Genomic DNA, 6004 nt, shown 5'->3' with positions numbered 1-6004 from the left:
CCAATGATTCCAGACAGCAAGGGTAGTGTGCTGCTTGGGCTAAGGCTGGGCTGTTAGCTAAATTAAGCCATTGTGACTCAAAATCCTCCTTTAATAAGGTTCATGCTGTCTACAACTTCATCATTTTCTGCTGAATGATAATTACTTTATTCAATCATGTTCAAGGTTTTAGTGAAAGCTAGCATTGATTGATTAACTTCAATTACCATGCTTACATTTGCATAGATAAAAACTGCTTTTCAATTTGTGAGTGGCACGCTGGTGGAAACCCTGCGCTGATATTTGCATTTCAATGTGGATAGCGGAGAATAAAGGTGGAAAAGAGGTCTGATCAGTGCTAAGCCCTTTCTGCTTCAGTGCTCCAGCATTTTTCCATAAACACTCTTGTTATGATGTTAGTTTGTTCGAACCGCTCCGAGGACGCGGCGCAGCCTCCTGGTTACAAGCTGTGTGACAGTTCAGTGAGTGGGCTGGGGATGCCCAAACCCGAGCTCACAGCGGGCAGCAGCTTTCCTAGCAGTAAGCTGAAAAGTTGGTCCTCCCCTGCGGATGAGCTCCGCAACGCTGCGCAGCACTGAGCAGCGGCCGCTCGCTGGGGATCCTCACCCATCTCTTCCATCTCCGCCAGGTTTCTCTTGGAGAAGCTGCAGTGTGATGAGTGCCATGCTGCTGGCTGCGTATCCGGGCTCCTTGCTCACCTTCTGGTTCTGCACGCTGTGCCCATGAGCTGCGGGCTGCTCTGCCACACCAGCGCTGGGCGGCTGCAGCACGTGGGATCTGCTGCAGCCCTGTGTCAGGGAGAGCCCAGCGCTGCAGCAGTGCGTGTGATGGCAGGTGAGCACTGGCTGAGTCTGCACATCCACGGCCCCACAGCTGTAACGGACAGCGGGACAGGAGGCAGCCAACCTTTGCTACGCAGTGTGTGTGTGTGGGGAGCTGAGACGTTTCCTGCTTAGTTTATTTTGAGCATTCTCGAAATTCCATCCAGTTCCCCCCACCGCAGCCGTTCCCTGGTGGCAGCACTCACTCACCTGTTTCCCTGTTTCTCCTCTTTCCTCTCTGTAATGTTTGTAAGTTGTGTGGAAAAAAACAAACAAACAGGACATTTCAAGCTGCTTTTAAACTGGGCAGCCGCACTCTGTGCGTGCAGCGCCCAGAGACGTAACAGAACGAGAGCATCATCCCCAAGGTACGGCGCAAACCAGCCTTAGGAACATGGAAGCAAATGGGAAGCAGATTGCAGGTCATGTTCCACGTTTGAAACTCTACCAGGCACAGCTCCTGCCAGGCTCTGGAATAGATATTCATAGAGAAGCACCACCAGAGAAACACGTGCGCCAGGAGGAGTGCCGAGTGCTATCAGGACAGCAGCACGGAGCTCCTGGGGCAGCTTCCTGTGCCGGGGCATTGCTAGGAAATGGCACGAGGTGCTGCAGGCTGTGCCAGCAGTGCTGTGCATGGGGATGGCTCCGCTCTGCAGAACTGCTGGGTGCTGCTGGGTCCTGGAAGCAAACTGCTGGCATGTGGGGCCGCCCGCTGCGCTCTGCTGGGCCGGGGCTGAGCTCGGTGCTGTGCTCGGCTCCCTGAGCATCGTGCAGGGCTGGCAGGGCTGCAGGACATGGGTGCAGGGTGCGCTCTGGGTTACTCTGTGCCTTTGCTGGGTGTCCTGCGGGTCAGGAGCTCTCCAGAGGACTTGGACATCCGCATCATCCCAGCGCCCTGTCTGCTGCCGTAACCTTCTCCAGACGGTGACATGAACAGATGACTTCAGTAAGAGAGATCCCAGCTGAACACAGCGTGTCTTGGTGTCACAGCGGATGCTTTTTTTCTGGATTTCACAGATTTTCGTGCTTCTCTCTTCCTTCAGAAGACACTTCATGAACTTGCCTTTATAGCAGAAGCCAGGGGATGCTGCCAGCGCCTGCAACGGGAGTGTTAGGAATCCGTGCTTTGTAAAGTACACAGTCAAAGTGTGAATTTCATCACAGGTCCTGGGGCACGGGGAGGGAGAAGGGCAAGCAGGGAGGAAGACAAAGAGGTGGGGTGTGCTGCTGTCAGAAAGGAAACTCTTGGAGTAGGAGGCAAAATTTGGGTAAGAAATGTGTCCCCTGGGGATGCCTGGCAAAGCAGAGAAATAAAGCTGTGTTCTCATTGTCTTCACTGATGGTTCCTCAAGGACGTGGAAATGCTCACGCTGTGGCAGTTGTGGCATCTCAGGGCACACTGGAGCCCCATGGAGGCTCCTCCTGTCACTGCACCTCTGCAGGAGGACAGCAAGCACGGCCACATTTGCTGCTTTACCTTTGGGTGTTTTCTGTGTTGGGAACGAAGTCTGAGCAATGACTGCTTTCTTAACAAGCCTTCTCTGAAGCCCAGAGCTCAGCTGTGCTGTTTTGGCTCTGCATCTGAGATGATGTTCTCATCTCTATCAGCTGGCTACAAAATTAGGACGCTCCCCATCTGAAGCCAACCACAGCAACACTCCTGTTTAAGAGTTAAACGAGGCCAAAGCACTGTTGCAGATTTTCTGTGGGCCATACAACAGCTTCCACCACGAAGGACTCAGAGCACTGGAGAGCCCAGGCCTGGCTGCCCTGTGCATGGCTGTGTCCCTGCAGTGGTGCTGCAAGGCTCAGTGCGGACACGGCTGTGCAGCTCCGTGGTGAGTTTTGTTTGCCTCAGAATGTTTGGTTCTTTAAATTAAGCAGAGTGAGACGATAGGAGAAACTGTGTCAGATTTGATATTAAGACAACTGAACAATAGGAAGTCATCAGTTTGTTTTCTGGATCCTAATGCAGCGGTTGCCATAAGAACACAAATTATGTGTACGTTTTAATGCGTCTATGCTTCATAATTATGCATGGTTGTATGCTGTTATAATTGACATAAAATATAAAACAGGTCAAAGAGCAGCTATTAAAACTATTTTTCATTTGGCTTCCTGACAGTTAGCAACATCAATGCCTGCTGCATTTAATAGGACCATACGGGGAATGCGAAGATAGTTATATAATTTCAACCGTATTAAAGCCTCCAGAACTTGCAACCTAATTATTTCCTACAGTGTCTCGTTGCAAACTGTATTACTTTATTTGGAATGTGTTCGTTTTCGGATTAAACAATCGAGCCGCATTAAATTAACAGGAAGGGGAAAGCCATAAAACTTTTGGACGTATTCCGCAGAGGTCGTTGTGTTGGGTTAAAAATGATCCCAGGAGCAATGATTTTCTGCCACCCGGGATAAAAAACAGCGCTGGAGTTGTGCTAATTCTGTGCACTTATTTTAATCGCTGGAGTAAATTCTACCAAAGAGCTCGACTGAGGCATCACCCTCTGCCCGACCATGGGAAGGAAAAAGCAGAAGGAAAAGGATGAGTGTATTGAAGTCCATCCTCTTGGTGATGGCTGCGTGAAGACAAAACAGCAGCGTGCAATCCGCCCCAGTTTTAACTCATTATTGATGATCCTATCATGCAGTAATGGCCAAAGGGTCGTATTCTGCTGTGGGTGTTTGGATTTCTGGTGGAATTCGTGCTCTGTGTGGCCCGGGTGTTGTAACCAATCCTTCCTAAGATTAGGCTGGAGGGTGACACGTATCCTTGGCTGGGAGCACCTGGGATTGCATCCCAGCCCTCAGCACACGTCTGGGAGCACTGCCTGCCCAGCCCAGGGTGCAGTTGGGGCATGCTGCGGTGCCACTGGGGATGATGGACGCAGAGCACTTACATCCAGGTCTGCTCCACGAGGCTGAACTGCAGCAAATGGGGCTGTTCAGGCTGCTTGTGCTTTGCATTGTTGCACACATGTTTCAGGTGGTGGCTAAAATCGATCGGGAAAAGTGTGAGCACCTAATAAATATTGGCATTCCTGTGTCTGACGTGCTAAGTCTGTTTAGAGACTGGATATGTCAGGGCGCTGGTAATAGACTTCGGAGAACCTTTCGGTTCCACTTGGCTGCCTCAAGTCCAGTTCGTGGGTAGGGACTGAAAGTTATTGCCCGATTTGTGCCATATGAGGAATGAGCTCGGTGTCATTTCCAAAGATGAAAGCATCCACATCCCAGAAAGGACCATCAGTAAATGGCCGTGTGTGCCTTACGGGCACCGTCTGATGCAATGTTGGCTGTGGAGCACGGAGGGTTTGGTGGCTGCCCTTCCCTGCCTCTTCCACAGACCAAAGGCCTTCACGTGGGAGGTCTCAGAGTGTGTGAGATGCCCGTGGACTCTCATCTTTCTTCCCCTCCCGAATTGTTGTATTCTGTGTTGTGCACCAGCAAGAGAAATGTACGGGCCCTGACCTTCAGTTCTGCAAGCCACCAAAAAGGTGGAAATAAAACACTTGAGCAAAACAAAGAGATTGGGCATTTCAGGTATGGTGAACACTCATGGGATTAACTTCTAGGAGAGCTGTCAGGGGCCAAAGCCCACCCCTCACTGTGCCTTCCCCCACTGCAGGTGGCTGCCATGTCTTGGCTGGCCTTGCAGCTGCTCTGCACAGTTCTGGGTATGTCCTATGAATCTGCGAGTATGGAGGGTTGAGCACCATGGAACGGCGGCATGCTGGATCCAGGAACCCCATTGCTGAGATCCAAAGCACATCACCATTGTTTCTCATCCCAGAGCTGTGCTCCTTCACACAGCCGTGAAAATGAAGCTGTTAATGGAGCACTCAGACCACTGTCTCCTCAGCTGGGGAATCCAGCGACGAGCTGAGCTGTCCTGTGGGCTGGTTATTCGTGCAGGCTTTGGCTCTTCTGTCCTCAAGCACAGTTTTACCCTCCCAATCCTCTGAAGTAAAGACTGAGAAGCGTATAAAAGCTTCAGATTCCATTACTGTAAAATGCATCAGAAAAGTGTTGAGCTAGGTAATTACCTTAATCCAACCGAAATAGTTGGTCACAATATACATTAGATGAGCATCTAGAGTCAGATTTGAACATGCAGTCAACCTGAACAAAATTAGCTCAGCAATAGCGGTCCGGATTTCTTAATTAGTTCTCGGTGACAAGAACATTTAATGTTTGCAAAAGTCAAGTGCAAAGTCTACAAGTGACACCATTTGAGAAGACTTGGGAGGCTGCATTAAGCCTGGCGTGGTACCCCACTGTCAGGCGCAGCGCTGAGGGCTGCCCTCATTTATTGCTCTCTGCCAGGGTTCCTTTAAACTTCTATATACTGAACCACAGTAAAAAGTAATGGTATGATTAACTTGGTAGTAATAACCTATTGCATTGAAAATACACATTTAACTCTAATTTTCATTGAACTACATGGAAGCTGAAAATATAATAGCGTTTCCCAGCCAGTTGACGGTACATTTTAGTGCACTGTAATTGGCTATCTTGGCTTGTCTCGGTTTAATAAAGTAGATGGGATTCATGAAAAAGCTCAGTGGTCACTTAGCAATTGTTTAATTCCTGTAACATTGTTTTCTGAGTCAGAAAATCATTGTTTCTCGGTACTGTTAAATATTGATGAGATGCAGCTGCGATGCGCGGCGCAATGCACAGTCCTGCTGAAGGCACCCACCAAGGGCACGTTGACAAGAGGAAATACAAAGTACCATTTCTGGTGTGAAAGAAGTATCTGTAGGGTTGCAGTGCACAGAAACTTGGTATCGCCGGGCTTGTACTTTTCTGGGGTGGACGTACAGACACCTTGGCACAGCTGAGCTGAGCTCTGTCATGGCCGCCCATGTGCATCGGCTGGGAGAGATGAGCAAAAGCTTCAGCTCACTTGAAAATCCGCCCCACTCCTTCAGTACCTGGAAAGAGAGAAGAGGAAGCCCAGAAATGAGTGTCACTCTGGGGCTGAACGTGCCCTGGTGGAAACTGTGCTGTCTTATTAGAAATGTCTGCCCTCATACTCAGGAAGATTTAGCAAGCTGAGCTTCTTGTACGGTGTGTGGAGACTTCAGGAGTTGAGCGGTTCGTGTCATTCCCTGCACTTCTTAAGGCTTTTCAGCCTCTGGAATAAGGGGCTGCAACCTGAAGCGTGTTGTGAT

This window comes from Excalfactoria chinensis, chromosome 7, assembly GCF_039878825.1.
Source record: "Excalfactoria chinensis isolate bCotChi1 chromosome 7, bCotChi1.hap2, whole genome shotgun sequence".
Lineage (NCBI taxonomy): Eukaryota > Metazoa > Chordata > Aves > Galliformes > Phasianidae > Excalfactoria > Excalfactoria chinensis.
Note: the sequence above shows the minus strand (reverse complement) of the source record.